This window comes from Chionomys nivalis, chromosome 3 (genome assembly GCF_950005125.1).
Source record: "Chionomys nivalis chromosome 3, mChiNiv1.1, whole genome shotgun sequence".
Classification (NCBI taxonomy): Eukaryota; Metazoa; Chordata; class Mammalia; order Rodentia; family Cricetidae; genus Chionomys; species Chionomys nivalis.
This window is the reverse complement of record NC_080088.1, coordinates 82191722-82212236: the sequence shown is the minus strand read 5'-3', so window position 1 is coordinate 82212236 and position 20515 is coordinate 82191722. Positions and strand designations below refer to the sequence as shown.

The window sequence follows — 20515 nt, the reverse complement described above, 5'->3', positions numbered from 1 at the left end:
TCTCCAGCCTCCAACAGTTTTCTTATAATGAAACATTTTATAATGTTTTAGATTCGAAAGATAAGAAGAGGCTGGAATAGCCTCAGTATGGCAGATATTTAGTGGTCTTAATGACTGGGTTATTTAGACAAAAAGATGGACAATTTAGCTGCCCCCATCACATTGTATGCTGTACTTACTAGTGAGCACCTGAGTCCAGGTTTGGTGATGTATTTGGAATTGTCTGACCAGAAGTGACCCTAAGCCAGAGGTTATGCCACCAGACCCTAAGCCAGAGGTTATGCCACTACTCTGTGAGGTGTTGGAAATGTGGGAAGGCATTTGTGGTGGTCACAGTGACTGGCAATGTGTGACGATACATGGCACTGAAGCCAGTATGCCAACCATTCTATGACACACACTGATGAGACACCCACCCAAGAGAGACAGAATTCTTATCACTCGCACTAGAAGTGCATAGCTGTTGTAGAGCAATCCTTTTGTACACTGTGAAGATGTGTCTTTGCCAAGGTGACTTCTGATTGGTTTAATAAAGAGCTGAATGACTGGTCAATAGCTAGGCAGGAAGAGGTTGGGGGGACTTCTGAGAAGAGAGAGAGAGAGAAAGGAAATGAATCTAGGTGAAGGAGATATGCCAGAGAACATGGAGAGGAAACAGGAAGTGCAAGATGGAAGAGAGGTAAAAAGCCATGAGGCAAAATATAGATTAACATAAATGGGTTAATTTAAGTTATAGAAGGTAGTGGGGGGCTGGAGAGATGGCTCAGAGGTTAAGAGCACTGACTGCTCTTCCAGAGGTTGAGTTCAATTCCCGCAACCACATGGTGGTTCACAACCATCCACAAGGAGATCCAATGCCCTCTTGTGGAGTGCAGGCAAACATACAGGCAGAACACTGTATATAGGATAAACAATAATAAAGGATAAATAAATAAATCTTTTTAAAAACAAAGGACAAGCCTAAGCTATAGGCCAAGCTTTCAGAGTTAACAATAATTCTCCATGTCATTTTTTGTGAGTGAGTAGCCCAAAGGAAAATCCATCTGCACACAGCTCTGTATAAGTGAAGACAATACTTGACACACTGGGCACGTCCACCCTGTGGCTCCTGAGCTGCATGCATCTCAGAACAGTTATCAATGTAGCTCAACACAAAACTGCAAGCTTACTCCAACCAGTGTCAGATTTTTGGGTGTGTGATTTTTTTTTCTGTAACTCAATTACATCATTCTCAACTGTACACTTTATAGATGGCATCATGTCTCATGTCCAGAGGGTGACACTCCTGAAAGATGATGCTAAGGACAGTATTTGGTCCTTTTCATTGATTTAGTCAACTTTCTACTTTGTCACATAAAGGCTAGTTTCCCCTTCCACAGTGAATGAGCAGAGTCAGACACAAGGTACCAATGAAAGCCCAGAAAACCAGCTAGGAAAGCAACAGAAATAGATGCGGGCACTGAAGAGATGGCTTGCTGGTTGAGAGCACTGCTCTCACAGACGATCTGGGTTTGGTTTCCAGCACCACGTGATCTCTCACAATCTACTGTAACTCCATTTCAGTGAATCAAATGCCCTCTTCTGGCCTCTGAAGGCAGCAGGCATGCATGTAATTCATATACTTGGATACAGGAAATACACACACATAAATTAATCAAAGTCAGGTGGTGGTGGCACACGCTTTTAATCCTAGCACTCAGGAGGCAGAAGCAGGAGGATCTCTGAGTTTGAGGCCAGCTTGGTCTATGAGTTCTAGGACAGTCAGAGCTACAAGAGAAACCCTGTCTCAAAAAACCAAAAAATAAAGAGAGAGGAAGAGAAGGAGAGAAGGGGGGATGAAAACACCAAAGATAGAGCAATAGAAAAACAAGGAAATAAGCAAAGAGAAAAATGGAAGGACAAAAAGATGATGAGACAAAGGCAACAGTCACTCAGCTGTTTCCAGATTGGGCACTGACTAATGAGCTAGTTAAGTAGCCTCCCCCCACTCTCCTCTCTTTCTCTCTCTCTCTCTCTCTCTCTCTCTCTCTCTCTCTCTCTCTCTCTCTCTCACACACACACACACACACACACACGTAGTATGTATGTACATGTACATGTATGCGTATGTGCAGGTGCACTTGCCTGTGAGTGCTCAGAGGCCAGAGGTCAACGTTTGGTGTCCTATCACTTACCACTCAAGTTTTTGGACAGGGTCTCTCATTAGACTGAAGCTCCCTGATTTGGCTAGACTGGTTGTCCAGCAAGCCCCAGGATTCACCTGTCTCTCCCTCCCCAATACTGGGGTTATAGGTACACCGCTGTCTGGCTTTCTGCTTCCTTATACAGGTGCAGATCCAAACTCAGGTCCTTGTGATATACACCAAGTACCTTACCCACTAAGCCGTCTCACCACCCCTACCTTTGTAAATCTCCTCTGGTCCCTAATCAGGATTCCATGCTGCTAACTTTTCAGAGACAGGACATATGAACACCTTGTGTTCATTACACCTAGTTGCTGATGGCCTTGCTCATATAATCCCAAGTGCTGGCTTAGAAATAACAGGAAGGGCAGGCGGTGGTGGCGCACACCTTTAATCCTAGCACTTGGGAGGCAGAGGCAGGCAGATCTCTGTGAGTTTGAGGCCAGCCTGGTCTACAAAGTGAGTTCCAGGACAGTCAGGGCTACACAGAGAAACCCTGTCTCAAAAAGTGAACAAAAAAAGGAAGGAAGAAGGAATAAAAGATGAAGAAAAAGAAAGAACAGGAAGGGAGGCTAATGTACCTAGAAGCAGCTGTCGAAAAGACGTTGCATAAAGGATGCCATCTTTGGTAACATTCGTGGTCAATTCTGTGAACTGTAGTTCATACAATGAAATTCTAGCTGAGTTCAAAGTACAATAGTAGTTATTAAATCCATACCTGATCTGTCCTACAACTATGTAGTCTTGTCTTGCTCTGAATTTGATTTTCCTGCCTTAGCCTCTCAAATGTTGCCATTACAGATATGTGCCATCATGATCTGCCCTGCTGCTGCTGATTTTGGGCTTTCTGGGTCTCACTGTGTGGTCCTGGATGGCCTACAACTCACTTTGCAGTCCAAGATACCCTTGATCTTATGGAGATCTACCATCCTTTGCCTCCTGAGTGCTGGGATTAAAGGTACTCAGTTATTATCATTTTGCTGGCTAGTTTTAAGTTAGTTTGACACAAGCTAGAGTCATCTGAGGGGAGGAAACTTCAATTAAGAAAATGCCTCTGTCTTAGTTACAGTTTCTTTTTTTCCTTTTTTGGTTTTTCGAGACAGGGTTTCTCTGTAGTTTTGGAGCCTGTCCTGGAACTAGCTCTGTAGACCAGGCTGGCCTCGAACTCACAGATCCCCACCTGTCTCTGCCTCCCAAGTGTGGGGATTAAAGGTATGTGCTACCACTGCCCAGCTTTTAGTTAGTTTCTATTGCTGCGAAGAGACACTGTGACTACTGCAACTCTTATTTTTAAATAATTTATTTAAATTCATTTTATGCACATTGGTGTGGAGGTGTCAGATTCCCTGGAACTGGACAGTTGTGAACTGCTATGCGGGTGCTGGGAATTGAACCCAGGTCCTCTGGAAGAGCAGCCAGTGCTCTTAACTGCTGAGACATCTCTCTAGGCCTGACTATGGCAACTCCTATTAAGGAAAACATTTAATCGAGAAGATCACTTACAGTTTAGAGGTTCAGTCCACTATCATCAGGGCAGGGAGCATGGCAGCATGCCACATCTACTTTAACAAAGCAACACCTCCTAATGGTGCCACTCTTGAGTTTACGGGGGCCAATTACATTCAGACTACTGCAGCCTCCATAAGATCCGGCTGTGGGCAAGCTTGTAGGGCATTTTCTTAATGGATGATGGTGGAGGACCAAGTACATTGTAGCTGGTGCCATCTCTGGGCTGGTGGTCCTGGGTTCTATAATAAGACATGCTGAACAAGCTAGGAGGACGCAAGCCGGTAAGCAGACCCCCTCCATGGGCTCTGCATCAGCTCCTGTCTCTAGGTTCCTGCCCGGCTTGAGTCCTACTCTTGACTTCTTTCAGCGATAAACAGTGATAGGAAGTGAGCCAAATAAACCTTTTCCTCCCCAAGTTGCGTTGATCATGGTGTTTTATCACAGCAATAGTAATCCCAACTAGAATATGAAAATAGTAGCTGTGGGTGGTGGCAGAATACATGCCTACATTCACAGGGTCCTGCATAGGTTTTATTCTGAATAAGCTGAGGACATGACTGATAACAGTAACCCACCATGCCTGTGGAGAAATGACCACAGTGATCAGGAAAGAAGGAGGCTGCTCTAAAACAAGCAAACAAAACCCAATTCTAAATCTGGAACACTGGGTCACTTATTTTTTTTTTTAAATGCTGGGTCTTTTTTAAAAAAATATTTATTTATTTATTATGTATACAATATTCTGTCTGTGTGTATGTCTGCAGGCCAGAAGAGGACACCAGACCTCATTACAGATGGTTGTGAGCCACCATGTGGTTGCTGGGAATTGAACTCAGGACCTTTGGAAGAGCAGACAGTGCTCTAAACCACTGAGCCATTTCTCCAGCCCCCATTGGGTCACTTATTAAAGCATTTTACTAGGAAGTTATCAAAGGGGTCTGTAAGAACTGAATTTGGATGAACACAGAATATAGTGCAAGGTATGTGAAGATCAAAAAAATGTAACAGAGACATGTACCAATTCTTCACCGATGACACTTTTGAGACAGTGACAATGCTTGCTCTGTGGCCCAGGCTAGCCTGGAATTCTCAGCAAAAATCCTTGCCTCAGCACCCCAGGTGCTAGGTTTAGAGGTACAAGTTGCCACTCCCCAAATCCACCCATGCGCTTCAGAGTTACTGTCCTAGGGAATCGGGCCTTCTAGAAAACTCTCATCAACTGGCAACCTTGTGAGGCTACTGTGAGGGAAGAGATGTGGTGGCGGTGGTGCTAACTTCCGCCGAGATGCATTAGCCTCTGATGTAGCTGATCAGTAGACGCATTTTCATCAGGAACATGGATCTATCCAGTGTGAGAGCTCATCAGAGCTGCGTCAAGGCTTGTTAAACCTGCTGACTCACTTAGGATGAATGGCCCTGTTAGCAAAGAAAAGCATCACTAAGCAAAAGTGAGTCATAAACAGGAAGTCGGGAGAGCTGAAGGCATGGACTGGAGCCTTGAAAGGAAGGAAGAAACAAGAAATAAGCAAGGAAAACACATCTGTGATGAGTAAGACTAGATGACGACTCAGAACCCAAGCTCGTGGGCAGGAGCACAATGTACTTCTCAAGAACTAGGAGGGGTGTTTCTCAGAGGCGAGCTAACCTGACCAAGGGAACCTGACCAGGACATGAAGGTAAGAAAGCATCCAGATGAAGCCCAAACTGACTACGGAGAAAAGCAGGGAAAGCAAGAACAGAGAAAGAGAGTACACAATGATTCCATGAGAAAAAGCAACTGGGGAGAAGGCATGCCTGTCTTCTCCCTAGTCTCCTACTGCAGAACCCTACATACCAGCATCCCCAGTGTGTGCGCTCCTTCCAATCAGAGATCAAAGCACATGCAGATAGGAAAAATCCTCACAGTTCTGTGGAATGACTACAGTTGGGATAGCCCAGGTTAGCCTGGACACTGGCACGGTATTCTGCTAGCAGGCAGGACCACACGTAAATATGCCTCCTTTATAAAACTGGGCTAATGTTTCCTTCTTGTGGAATGGTTATACAGAGTTATTAATGTAGGTGTTCTTAAATGACATCCATTTAACTGATAGGACAGATGACTGAATCGTTCCACTTTTTCTATATGACACTTACAGTTACCAATGGCACACCGAATATTCCCAGCTAGATAGTTGCTTTCTGTTAAAACTTTATCTTTCAGCTCCTAGTGTTTAGACCTGTGTGTTTACAAGGAGTCACTGAGTTTACCCCCAAATCTGTTCACACCAGTGTACTGTCAGGATAAAGATGTGGCTTATCTTACTAAAGATGAGGTGCTAAAGCAATTTTTAAACTAGCTGTGGACAGGATCACTATAAAACCTGTTTTTATGCTCTTCTACTGCCTTGAAAATGTCTGTGGGTTCATCAATATAATCTAGAGATTCATGGCAATGCACTGCAGGCAAGCATGGCTTAAACATAAAAAGGGGAAACAACAGAACCACAAAACGCAGGAGAAAAATGGAGAGTCAGTATTTTTTCTCTTATCACTTTTAACTCTGCTTGTAAAGGACAAGGTTTTTCATGAGGGAAAGAAATCAACTGAGTTTCTGGTCAATAAAATGAGGCTGTTTTGCCTTAGCGGGGGTGGGAAGATCAGTGAAAAGAGACCTGGGAGTGTGGCTTGTCATTTGCCTGGCATTCATATAAAATGTTTACAGTAATTCTGACATCATTTCATAAGAATTTCTCGCTATGTTGCTTTTCTTACGGTGATAGGGACCTAAGCCAGAGCCTCATACATGTCAGTCAAGTGCTTATCAATATCATCATCCCTGAATCCTTATGTTGGTTGTTTTCAGTGAACTAAATGGAAAGGAAGAAAAAAATGTTATTCTGAGGATGACATAATTGTCTGAGTATACATGTTTAAAAATGTGTAGATAAATCAACAGCATTACTAATTAAGTTTGGCAAATGGTGTAGGATATAAAACCAACATTCAAGGAAACCATATGGCATAGTAACAAACTTCAAAATGCCATCCCTCCACAATAGCAATCGGTAAGGACTGTCAGAATCAACTGCTTCAGGATTCTGACAAGTCAGAGCTCTGCAAGAACTGGTAGTTAACCAAGAAAAACCCAGAACATCTCACTAAGAGAGCTTTGTGTTGTTTCTAACGCACTGGAGCCCCATCTAATGCTGCCCATATTGGTGCTGGTCCAAGAACAACAGAGTGCTTCTCAGTGCAAGCACAAGAGGCAGCACAAAGACCTTACTCTCCATCATTATGGCTGCCTCAACCTCTCTGGGTCCACCCATTGCCTCCTTTTGCTGTTATTTTGAGATAGTCTCACTGAGTTGCCTTGGCTGGCCTAGAACTATGGAGACCAGGCTGACTTGGAACTTTTAGAGATCTGCCTGTCTCTGCCTCCCAAGTGTGGGATTAAAGGAGTGTGACACAAAGCTGGTTTGCTTCCATTAGGACTAACCTTAAAGTCTCCCATGAGAATAGAGCAAAAGATGCATAAGATGAACACATTATAAGGTACATGAATTGGGCAACATATATAGAACTAGGCATTAACAGTGGGGAAGACAGTATCAAGTCATAAAGCCTCTAAAGAAGGGTAGGGATGGGGGCTGGATAAGTCCCTGGGTATTTCTGGGAATGTGGAAGGCCAAAACTATGGTAGCGTCTATGCAGAAATGACTGACCGGTCCCTATGCTCCATTCCCACTCCTGGCCAACAGACTGCTCAAGCAGGAAGAAAACACTAGGGCAGAGTTGCAAAGAGCCTATGTGTGGATGCTGGGAAGCACAGAACAGGGCCTAGCAGCACAGGTGGCATTTGACTTGTCATAGCTGTTGTCTGAATAACTAGCTGGGGTACAGTTCAGTGGCACATGCCCAGAATCAATCTATAGGCTAACCCTGTAACCCTAGGACTGTGAAGCAGAAGCTGAAGGACTAGGATCTGGGGTCATCCTCAGCTGTACAGCAAGTTAATGGCCAGTCTGGGACATGCGAGACTCTACCTCAAAATAAATAGCTAGACCTTTGCTAACAAGATTCAGAAGCACCCTATTCTCAAGCTATAAAGAAATGTACAAAAGTCAATGGCCTAAAAACTATAATGTTGGGCTGGAGGAATGGCTCAGTGGTTAAGAGCATTACCGGCTCTTCCAAAGGTCCTGAGTTCAATTCCCAGCGACCACATGATGGCTCACAACCATCTGTAAAGAGGTCTGGCGCCCTCTTCTGGCCTTCAGGCATACACACAGACAGAATATTGATACATAATAAATAAATAAATAAATCAAGAGCTAGTTCCAGGACAGGCTCCAAAGCTACAGAGAAACCCTGTCTCGAAAAACCAAAAAAAAAAAAAAAAAAACTATAATGTTGCTTATGCTTAAATTGTTATTTCTCAGGCCCACCACTGGTGCAAAAGAAAGCAGTGGCAAAAAGAAAATGCATCTTAATTTTCTATTTATTTACTTATATTTCCAAACTTACGCAAGCTTTCTGACCATATTCACACCTATTCCTCCTGTCCCTTTCACTCCTGCCAAACCCTTTCTTCCCACCACACCTTTCTCCTCTTCCCTTCTTTTTGTGTTCCACTGTTTTATTACAGTTTTGTGCATGAGCATGGGGGATTATTCACTTGAATAAGGACAGCTTACCAATGACCACGGCTCTTGTTGTCCTTATTTTAACATTAAAAAGTTAACACAAAACTTAGCCATCTGATAGACAATAGTTTTATCCACTGAGAACTTGCTGATATTTCTAGGTGTTTTTGATGTATGTGAGTCTATCTTCTGTGTGCTGTCACCTTATAAATGCATCACCAATACTGTATTATAAAGAGTTCTATCTTAGATTGCCTTCAGGCCATGAGAGATACTTTCTGGCTGTTTCCAGTAGCTCTGTGTAGGTTTTGTTAAAGTCTCTCTGCATTCAGTGCTTTTATATCACCAATGGGTGTGGATGACATGACAACCACTGCTGCTTAACAAAGTTCCAGCATTTTGACATTGTGGGTCACAATTCTCCAACCACCTTTTTATTTTCAATTTTAATGATTCTTACTACATTATAGGAGTTTCCTTATGCCTTTTGTTTGGGAAATGTTGTGTGAGCTTTGGTAAAGGATGTAAATGTATAATACAATGGCAGGCTCTTTAAACCATTACTTCTTTGGAAAAATTCTCTGCCACTGTGGAACCATAAAGAATGATATCCCTGCTTACTCCTCACACAAGAAACCTCATTATGCCCCCCTGATTACACCAAGGAAAGAGAAGTTAAAGATTTACTACCTGAGCACACCTGGTTCCAGGGATGAAAAATATATAATCAAGAGAAACAATGGATCCAGATCCATTGTAAAACCTTAACAAGACAAGGAGGAACAGTCCTTCAAAAATCCTGCTTCATAGAAAAATCTGTCATATATGCTAGGCCTGTAGGCCAAAGACGTATGCCCCAACATTGCAGAAGAACCTTGGGTGACTGTCCAGACAGCAGCTGCTTTTGCCGTTTCTCACATTTTTTGGAAGTTGCTAGCTTGCACTTCCTGCTTACTCAGTTATTATTTCCTTCTCGGGTCTCTGAGGGAGTTGAAGTCCAGATAGTTATTGTTTTCCTTATTTACCAGACCCAGAAAAGAAACTCACTAAAGAGGTGTAAAGTGTAGAAGGTAGAAAGACATCAAAAGATAATTTGATAATCAAATTAGAATAGAAAGTGAATTAGGTACAACCTTTTGGACTCACCAAGATAGGATAGTTAATGGAGTATTTTCTCTGAATTTGTCAAATGCAAATGGACTAGACATTGTTAATATATTTATTGCCTGTACATACTGTATATAGTTATTGTACTTATTGTATATAGTTTTTCTTATATTAGTTATAACCTTTTTATATTACACAAAAAGGGGAAATGTGGTGATCTTTTGTTTCTAATCTAACAAATAAAGCTTGCCATTTAGGGCAAGGGTTCAGTTAATATGTATATAATAATGTCCACGATTAATGACTTACTGGATGAATGGCAAGATCTGGTCTGTCCCAAGAGAGGAGATTCTGTTAAGAAGTTAGACTGGCTTGCTTCCCCTCTGCCACATCCAGGAGCATACACTGAAGGAATCAGAATGATACTCTATAATGAAAAAAGAGTAAGATGTCAGGACCTTCCCGTTTGGGAGCTTCTGAGGGGAACAAGGCCTATGATAAGGAAAGAGCTCAATGCTTATTGTTGTACCATGTTGTGATACACGTTACAAACACTACACCATGCCCCTGAAGAATAAAAGCTGCTCTTTGGGATTTGTCTGACACCTCCTGACAAAGGCTGACTGTGCAGGAGGAAGTGTTAGAGGGCACCTGGTGGGATTACTGAACCTTGGACAACAGTAATCATTTAGATTCTTGCTAAACTTACTGTTCTTTGCTTCATAAAAAATACTGTAATGACATTAATGACTGCCTTCATTCCAGAATCATTAAGCATGCTTTCAATATAGCTTGTGTAATAATACAATTACAGAGTACATAAGGTATAGACTATTTTCAATAAATGGGCAGCCATCCTGATTCATCCTCATACTGTGTCAAGTCTCCTTCCCTCACCAAGCCCACACCCCGTCCTGGGACCTGCACCCTGCTGGAGCTGGACTCCGGCAATCAACTATTTTCAAACTTTTTGATTTAATGTTTCATACTTCTCTATGGGGCTGACCTAACTTTGACTTCTAACACACACTGACAAAAAGCATAGAGGACAGGGAGGCCACTGAACTAACCTGCCTCCAACAGAAGGGGGTTTGAAAGGCGCTCTGCTGTAGAATGTTATTTTAAGGTGTGTTACTTTTATTTATGCTCTGGAACATTTGTCTAATGATACAAAGATGTGTTTGATTAAATAAAATTAATTCACCTGCAGTCAGGAGGTTGCGTTAGCAACTAGCTGACAGGAAGTGGTAGGGAGGAGCCAGGTGGAAAAAGATTTTTTTTTTTCCCGAGACAGGGTTTCTCTGTAGCTTTGGAGCCTGTCCTGTCCTGGAACTAGCTCTTGTAGACCAGGTTAGCCTCAAACTCACAGAAATCTGCCTGCCTCTGCCTCCCAAGTGCTAACGCTGCCTTGGAGAGGAATTTTTTAGGGAGGGGCAAGGAGGCAGGGGCTTCTGGAGAGACAGGAAGAGAGGAGGTGAGCTACTTGCTACTCAGCCTCTCTGAGGAGCAGAATTCGGCATCAACTTTTGAATCTTGGATTCTTTAGAGGGACAGAGATTTAGATAAGTTCCCTTAGTAGCTTTGAAAGAGTCAGTGCCTGAGGGAACAGAATTTCTGCAGGCTGCTGATAGTGGAGTGGAGTTGCTGAGTTGGACAATCTGTTTAAAAGCAGCAATAGTTAAAAAAAAAAAAAAGTCAATAATATTCCATAGGGACTTGGTGTGCAGAGTATGTGGCATCTATTTTAGCGAATGAGAAGCTCCTCAGGGGCATTAGTCACGCCTCAGAGTTTATAAAAAGAAGACCCAGCCGTAAAAATCCACACACCTAAGGACAACTGTTTTTTGACAACAAAGCCAGAAATATACACTGCGGGTGGCAGGGGGAGACAGCATCTTCAACAAATGGTGTTAGACAAACTGGATGGCTGCGTGTAGAAGAATCCAAATAGATCCACACTCACTACCCTGCATAAAACTTAACTCCTAAAGAATCAAAGACCCAACATAAAACCAGATATACTGAATCTGATAGAAGAGAAAGTGGGTGTCTTAGTTAGGGTTTCTATTGTTGCAACGAAACACCATGACCAAAAAGCAAGTTGGGGAGGACAGGGCTTATTCAGCTTACACTTCCATATCACTGTTCATCACTGAAGGAGATCAGGACAAGAACTCGAACAGGGAAGGAACCTAGAGGCAGGAGCTAATACAGAGGCCATGGAGGGGAAAGGGTGATGTTTACCAGCTTGCTTCCCATGGCTTACTTAGTCTACTTTTTTATAGAATCCAGGACCACCAGCCCAGAGATGGCACCAACCAATGGGCTGGGCCCTCCCGCATCAATCACTAATTAAGAAAATACCTTACAGCTGGATTTTATGGAGGCATCTTCTCAATTGAGGTTCCCTATCCTTGCAGGTAATTCTAGCTTGGGTCAAATTAGCATAAGATTAGCCAGTATAATGGGGAAAAACCTTGAATTCATTGGCACAGGAAAAGACTTTCTGAACACAACACCATCAGTACTGGTACTAAGTTCAGCAAGTAATAAATGGGACTTCATGAAACTGAAAAGCTTCTGCAAAGCAAAGAACATCACCATTCAGATAAAGTATCAGGCTACTGAGTGGAAAAGACTTCTATCAACTACACATCTGACTGAAGGCTAATATCTAATATATATGTATATATATTATATTACATATATATATACAATATATATATTATATAAACACAAAAAACCCCAAGAAGATAGCAAGAAAACAACCCAATTAAAAATGGGGTGCAGATCTAAACAGAATTCTCAAAAGAACTCAAATGGCTGAGAAACACTTAAAGAAATGTTCAACAGCTTTAGTCATCAAGAGCAATGCAAATCAAAACTGTTTTGGTATTTCATACCTGGCAGAGTGGCTAAGACCAATAAAAAACAGCTCATGGTGGTGAGGATGTGGAATAAGAGCAGCACTCCTTCATTGCTGGGGGGAGTGCAAACTTGTACAGTCACTATGGAAATCAGTGGTGTGGTTCCTCAACTAGATGATGCTACAAGCAGGATCACTCAAGATCCTGCTACCCCATTCTTGGGCATATACCCAAAGGATGCTCCATCCTACCAGAGACACTTGCTGCTGTGTCTCTACCAGAACCACATCCACTACTGCTCTATTCCTAACAGTCAAAACTGGAAACAACCTAGATGTCCCTCAACAGAAGAATGGTAAAGAAAATGTGGTGCATTTACACAACAGAGTGTTACTCAGCTGTTAAAAGCATGAAATCATGAAATTCACAGGTAAATAGATGGAACTAGAAAAAAATCATCCTGAGTGAGGTAACCCAGACCCGGAAAGATAAGACCTTTGTCCCACTGCTGCTTATTATTTAGACTGTTGGTATGTAACTTACGTACAGGTTGTGTGTTTAAAAACACGGCAGGCCCACCAGCTCTTCCACAGCGTGCTCCTGGGGCGCTGTCACCTCTGCTCACGTCAGTCACAGCTGACTGAGTTCTTCCAGCCCAAGCAATTCTCAGATTAAGCATCTCCCACCTGCAGAAGCTGCTCAGCACATTTTTTTTCTCCTCTCATGGCACAGATGGAGCAACATAGCTTTAAGCCATGTTTCAGAATACATCTGGGTTTTTTTTTTGTTGTTGTTGTTGTTGTTGTTGTTTGAGACAGGGTTTCTCTGTGTAACAGCCCTGGCTGTCCTGGAATTGACGCTGTAGACCAGGCTGGCCTTGAGTTCAGAAATCTGCCTGCCTCTGCCTCCAGAGTACTGGAATTAAAGGCATGTGCCACCACCACCCAGCCATAGATCTGGTTTTATTTTCTTTTCCTGTTCACAGATTAGACTGTTTCATAGGAAGACCCTAGCACATATATAGCTGGGAAGTGATCTTAAAACTGAATTTTGTGATGGCCCAGCTGACTTCTTTGATCTTATGAGCAGCTTTATGTATCCTCTAAGTCCAAAAGGTCGAAGTCACTGGCCCTAGAATCAGTGCAATTTTTCTGTAGTTTTTTCCCCAGAGGTGGTCCGCACGTTTCCTGGTTGTCCTGTCCTCCAGCTTTGGCTTCTGCTTGTCTCTATGTACTCTACTAAGCTACACACGTGGAGCTGTGGCATCTGCTGGTGATGGTGTTATTTTTTTGGTACTGGAGATTGTCCCTAGGGCTGCTGAGTTAAACACACAGCAGGCTGACTTCCAATTGTATAAGAAACTAAAAGTATCCATGTGAATAACATGTTTATGGCTTTCGCCTTCCCTGGACTCTATCAGTAGCCAGTATTACCACATTCTTTTTTTTTCTTTTCTTTTTTTTTTTTTTTTTTTTTTTTTTTTTTTTTTTGGTTTTTTGAGACAGGGTTTCTCTGTGGTTTTGGAGCCTGTCCTGGAACTAGCTCTTGTAGACCAGGCTGGTCTCGAACTCACAGAGATCCGCCTGCCTCTGCTTCCCAAGTGCACTACCCCCCGGCTTATTACCACATTCATTCAACAGAATCATTCACAAAGTATTACAAGATAATAGTTTCTGGGCATTGCTGAGTTGGTGTTCCTGTCCCTTCAAAAACCAAATTACAGAGAAATTTTATGTCAAGGTTTCTTATTTAGAATGTAGGTACGAAACCAAGTGGCTGAAAGGGAATCTATTTTCAATCATGTTCCATGTTTGTCATATATAAAGAAAATTAACCTTCGCCTAACTGCCTTAGGGCCTCTGTGAATTCCCTTCACAGGCAGGCTGACCCTGGTGTACCATTAAACCTACAGCTATTACTCCACATGATAGGTAGTGGCAAGACCTAAGGCTGGGAAAGAGTACCTGAAAGGAAGGAGTCCCGAGACTCTAGGTCCTCCCCCTTGCACGCACTGACTCTCAGAGTAAGTGGGTTCAGCTCTGAGGACTTCCCTTTCCTGTCTAGGAGCCCTGAAAGAGATGCCCTACACAGTTAGCACTAACAGTCCAGTTCTGTAACCTGTCACATACTACTTACTGGAAATCAATACGGATATTGGTATCTATAAAAAATAGTACTGCAGGAGAAAACAAAAATGTATTCTCTTTCTACACTGTAGAAAGCAGTGAAAGCCCTGACCGAGTGAAGTCCTGAAAAAACTGTGTGTGTTGACATGAACTGTCATGTCTCCAGTCTCCAGAGCCTCAGACCCATGGAGAAACACAAGAGCTGCTCCCCTGGGGTGAAGCGGGGAAGTAGAGCAAAGCCTTCCTTGGGGGACCAAAAGTGAGTGCTGACAGTGTGTGCAGAAAATATCTACACTAGCTTCCCTCTCCTCGATGTTTACTGCCTAAAGACTGAGCCCTACAGAGACTTCCCCTGCTGAGTTAGAGAAACCGGTCTCATTGTTCGCTCCTTGCCCCACTGAAGCAGTAACTGACTTCCCTATTCAACTCTACAATAAACACATTAAGTTTCCAGGGTGCTGTGGGTTTTGCAGCCAGGAGTCTGAACAACCTGATCCTAACTTTCTGTCTGTCTGTCCATCTGTACATCTGTCTTTTCTTTATTCCCTCACTGCCTAATCAGCGTAGCATGATGCACAAGTCATGCCTGGTGCAGTAACAGCACAAACAAAACAAACCTGTAGCATCATGAAAACGGTGGTTTCCCTTCTTGACAGCGATTGAAGGGTTCGTGGTACTGTCATTGCTACACTCAGCAAGGGTTGAACTTTTCTCAACACAGTTTTTCAGTTGGATGTCTCTATAATATTCTCTTGCCTTTAATTCTTATCTCAGAACAATTACCAATAATATTACCTTGTTTGTTTCCAAAAGACCCAACTCCCATTTTCAACATAATTTGTATTAAGTTTTCATATAATTTTTACCCCCAATACTGTCCATCATTTCTACATTCAACACTTGCTTGAAGCCTGCACCTTTAATTACATATAATACATCAAGCATCAAGTGGCACTATCTGTCACAACAGTCTGTGTCTTCCTCTGTGACTGTCCCCTAATTCCCATTTCAAGATGTCCTAGCTCCTAACCCTAGAAATGAATAAATTAAATTCTCTTGTTCTCTAAAGACAGTGACATAAGCAGTTTCTCTGGCTTCCCCATGTGCCCAGTTGTAACCTCCACGACCTCAGTCCTACCACTAATATATCTGACCGCAACTAATTCTCGTTGCCCCCAGCACGTTTGTTCCAGTTACTGCTAAAACTGGGAGACATAGAAATACATCTAACCATTAGAGACAGGAGGATCACTGAGTTTGAGACCAGTCAAGTATACAAAGTGACTCTCAGATCAGCCAGGGCTACACAGAGAAACCTTGTCTTGAAAAACTAAAAAACAAGTCAAACCCACAAAGCAAAACAATAACAACAAATCCAAAAAACTGGAATACTTATCATTAGGCAGAGGGAGCCTTCCTCCTTTTTAATTATGTAGCCCAATCCTTCAGAATTTCTACAGACCTATCAACTAACAGGGTAATGACTAGGACTTCAAAGAGGCCCCAGATTCCTTCAGCTGCATCCTGACTGGTTACTATCCATACCATCAACTCTCCCTTACAACAGCCCTCCAAAGCGTGCTTCCAAAGCCATTCCTCTGTTTCCCTGAGTTTCTCTTTTTTCCCCCAGAGGTTTATTTATCATGTATACAGTGTTCTGCTTGTAGGCCATAAATGGGCACCAGATCTCATTATGGATGGTTGTGAACCACCATATGGTTGCTGGGAACTGAACTCGGGACCTCTGGAAAAGCAGCCAGTGCTCTTAACCACTGAACTAACACTCCAGCCCCTCCCTTGAGTTTCTTACAAGCTAGCTGTACTCTTCCTCTCATCCAGACCTGCGGAGACTAGTGGATCTTGGCAGGAATGGCGCTGCTCTCTAGCTCAAATACGAAACCAAAAGCATGGGTATCTCAAAAGGAACATGTTTACTTATACTGAGGAAATCTTAGGCTGTCACTGCTGACCACTGACTCCTTCATGTAGCAACTGCAGCCTCCCTGGAGTTCTGAAACAGGAAGAGAACAGATGTGCAGCTGGCAAACAGGCCCCCTATACTGTTAAATAATCTTGGTTTGATCTTTCCATAGAGGCATATGCCAAGTTACCACTTTTGACCTCTTTTCTGACATTAGCTAGACTTCTCTGGTGAGAAAATCAGACACTTGTTCACTGTACCCAAGGGATGGGTTAATAAGCAGAAACACTACCGATTTCCTAAGAACCATCTTGTCAGTCTCCTCACTAAGAGTTCAAGATACCTCTTGAATCTGTCAGCTGCTCTTGTGGTATTCAAGACATGACAAGTAAGCCCCATGTGAGGAAAGGGAGGGAGGGAAGGTCTGAGAGGAAAATGAACCAACTGAGGCAGATTCCTATTCCTCAGAGACAAACAAGGAAAGGGAGCATGCTTGGGAACCTGATGCCCTTGTCAAATGGGCAAACCCATTTCCTAAGCAAAATTCATGCCTTCTAAAATAGAAAAGGGAACAGAAGTTCCGGAGAACCCCATCTTCCACGCTGGTGCTTTCTAACAGAAGGAAACAGGAACAGCCACCGGAATGATGGCTCTCTCAGGACCAGGACAGAGCACTACCTGGGAAAGAACTAATAGTCGCATAAATTCAGAGAGATTCCCGAGCTAGGAAACTCAGTTTTTCTGTTTCTTTTTCCAGTAATAAGGAATCAATTCAGGGTCTTGCACAATCTAGACAAACCCTCTCCTCTGTGACTGAGCCGGTGCCATCCCTTGTATGCTTTGCTTTTGGAGACAGGGTCTCACTAAGTCACCTTGAACTCACTGTGTAAGCCAGGCAGGTTCTGAACTTGTGATCCTTTTGTTTCTGCCTCCCACATGCCAGCTGACAGGTGTGTACCGCACCCTGCCATGTTTAGTTTCTCCTAACCTAGATGCTGGACAGTTGAAAACTAAGAGCTAATGCTCACAGGATCTGGAATACTAGGTGACAGAAACCACTCTACCGCGAGAGATGTCTCACCCCAGCAACTATAAAACTAAGACAAATAGCCAACTTGATTAAACATGCAGCCACTAAGGTAAGCATACCTGACCAAGATCAGTACACTAAAGTGCCCCCAAAGCAGAGTACTAGCAGATAAACAGAAAACTACACTACTAAGATGGCCAGACATTTATTCATTAGAATAGGCCTTCCCCCTTTAATCTTATGCAGCTGCCAAACCACTGCTGCCAGGCTGATGTCTTTAACCTCCTAACTGGTAAAATACTCAGAGGTGCCCCTATTTCTACTGTTACTAACAGGGCAATTTAAATAGCTACCATACAGATGTTAACACGGGAAGAGTTTTGCTACTTATTTACAAGATAAAGAAGCTGTGGTTGCATTGCTTAAAAAAAAAAAGTCTTTAAAGAATTTAACAGTAATTTCATGTGTATTGGGTAAGATATTTTACAGTTTTGTGTTTCCTGGTAACTCACTTTTAGTGTACTAAAGTAAACTATCATGTGTGAACTTTTTAAAAGACAAGGTCTTAAGAAACTCAGACTGCCTTAAGCTTGCTATGTGGTTAAGGATGACTGTGGACTTCTGATCCTCCTGCCTTCATATTCCAAGTGCTACGATTACAGGCAGGCGCCACACCGGTTTTGTGTAGTGCTGGTTTTGAATTTGGGGGTTTGCACATGACAGGCAAGCCCTCTACTAACTGAGCTACATCTCTGGTCCATGGGAAAAGTTAAAAGGCCACTCTTAACTAGACTGAGAAATACCTATTTAAAACAGAAGACCATGCCTCACTTCTGTGGAACATCTCAAGGACTTCCTAGGTGGTTCCCCAGGTCTGGCTCATGATCTCATCTGTAACCACTTCTCTAGAGCAGGACTTTCAGATGGCATGAGAGGCAGATTTTCAAATGCAGGACAAATAGAAGCTGTAAGGGGAGCTCCCCAGCTTTGGGAAGGGAAGCCTCTTCTGTCAAGTCTAGCATAGCCTTTACACTAAGTGGAAGGGGCTGAGGCTCACTGATGCCTCCTACCATATACACCAAACAGTAGGCGCCTGTCTCTGCCTCACAGACTCTGCCCACTTGTACCTCCAGCTCAGACTGCTCTGAAGGATGAACACACCTGTGTCTGGATGTCTAGAGTGTACCTCAAGTTTAACATGTCCTGAACTGTTTCCTTCCCAAATGTGCCCTGTTGCTGAACACCGAGACCACAGTAAACCCCAATTCACTATTTCTCATACCGATTCCTTGTCTCATTCAATAACCCGTCTCCTCCTCTCACACTTCCACCTTTTCCTTTTTGATTTTTGAGACAGGGTTTCTCTGTGTAGCCCTGGCTGTCTTGGAATTCACTCTGTAGGTCAGGCTGGCCTTCAACTCAGGAATCTACCTGTCTTTGCCTCCTAAGTGCTGGAAATAAAGGTTTGTGCCACCACTGCCTAGCTACACTTCCACCTCTTAATTTCATGGTAATAGTTTTTGAAAGTTGTTTGTGTACATGTGTGTGGCGGTGTACAAGCAGAGCCCAGTGGAAGACACTGATATTCTGTTCTCTCTCTCTCACCCTACTACCCTGAGGCAGGGTCTCTCACTGAACCTGGAGCCAAGCCAGCAGGCTGCAAGACACAGTAATCCTTTGATACCAACCTATAGCTTCCAGGATTACTGGTGCACATGACCATATCTGATTCTTCACATGGGTTCTGGGAATTTGAACTAAGTGCTTCATGTTTGTGCAGCAAGTGTGTGTTCTTACCAGCCGAGCCATCTTCCTAGCCTCCAACTCTGGACTTGAGTCACAGTTATACCACATGAGTTACCACAAAGGTTCTATAATCCTGCCTGCATCCTTGCTTCGCTAAAGTCAGTGATCCTATCTCTTTGCTCAGAGCTCCCCAAAGGCATGACTTATCAACCACGGTAAAGGTCCTTCAATCATTTTTGAGGCCTCACATTATCTTATTTCTTGTTCTTTGACAGGCTTCTTTACGGTTATCCTGCCCTAGCCTGATTTGATTCCACACACAAACTGGTTCCCTGACCACAGCAGTCCCACCTAATCAGAACCCTCTCTTGCAGGATTCTGCCCGGAATGCTCCTTCGCTGCTCTCTGTAATTTGCTCTCAAGTTTCTGTCACTCTCAGATGCTGTCAGTCACACCAAGGGGAATGGTGGCCATTTCCTTAAGCCTTGCCCTGGTGCTCATAGTCACACTGCTTTATCACCCTCCATGGCAGACCACATGACTTACGGGTCTATAGCTCATGGCAGACGACATGCTGGTCTACAGCTCAGGCTGCTTCTCCACACTGACTGGGGGCAGGCAAAGGCCGTTTGTTTTGCTCACTGCTACATCTCTACCACCCAGAACTCAAGAAATACTGTAGCACGAGTTGATTCTGGTCTCCTGCCACTAGGGTTGTGAGCATTTAGTTGCCACTGCCTTGTATTCTTGTCCACCTGCTAAGCCCTAAATTCCATGACTTCAGATGAAGTTGAGGCGTCAGTTCCATTGGAAATTCTTCCCCTGAACCTGACATCTTACTTTTCCCTCTGCCTGTTAACCACCCATCCATTAAACAGTGGAAACGCAATCCACTGCTACACATTTGTACACACGACAAATGTTTACTGTCTCTTTTCACTACAGGCTCACATTCTTCCAACCAGGAAAAAGGTTTGGTTGTTTTTTTCTGCTCACAAATTTCGACATCCATTACTCTCCATTGTATTTATTCTTAGGAAAAGCATTAAAAAGCATTCTGATGACAACAACAACAAATAGCCCAGCAGTGGTGACGCACACCTTTAATCTCAGCACTCAGGAGGCAGAAGCAGGCCAACCTGGTCGACAAGAGCTAGTTCCAGGACAAGCTCCAAAACTACAGAGAAACCCTGTCTCGAAAACAAAACAAAAACAACAACAACAAAAAAGCATTCTGAGTTGTGTATGGTAGCCCACGCCTATAATTCCAGCACTCTGGAGTCTGAAGCAGGAGGATCACCACAAGTTCAAGGCAACCATGGGCTATAAAATAAATTCCAGGGAATCTGGATTACACAGTGACACTGTGTCTTAAAACTGAAACAAAACACAAAGGCATTT

At 43.2% G+C, this 20515-nt stretch overlaps 1 protein-coding gene across 6 annotated transcripts in view; it reads right to left on the bottom strand.

The window, feature by feature from the left end:
* Window positions 1-20515, bottom strand: part of N4bp2l2 (NEDD4 binding protein 2 like 2) — a 94533-nt gene that overhangs the window by 32231 nt on the left and 41787 nt on the right. The gene's annotated exons all lie outside the window — the stretch shown is intronic.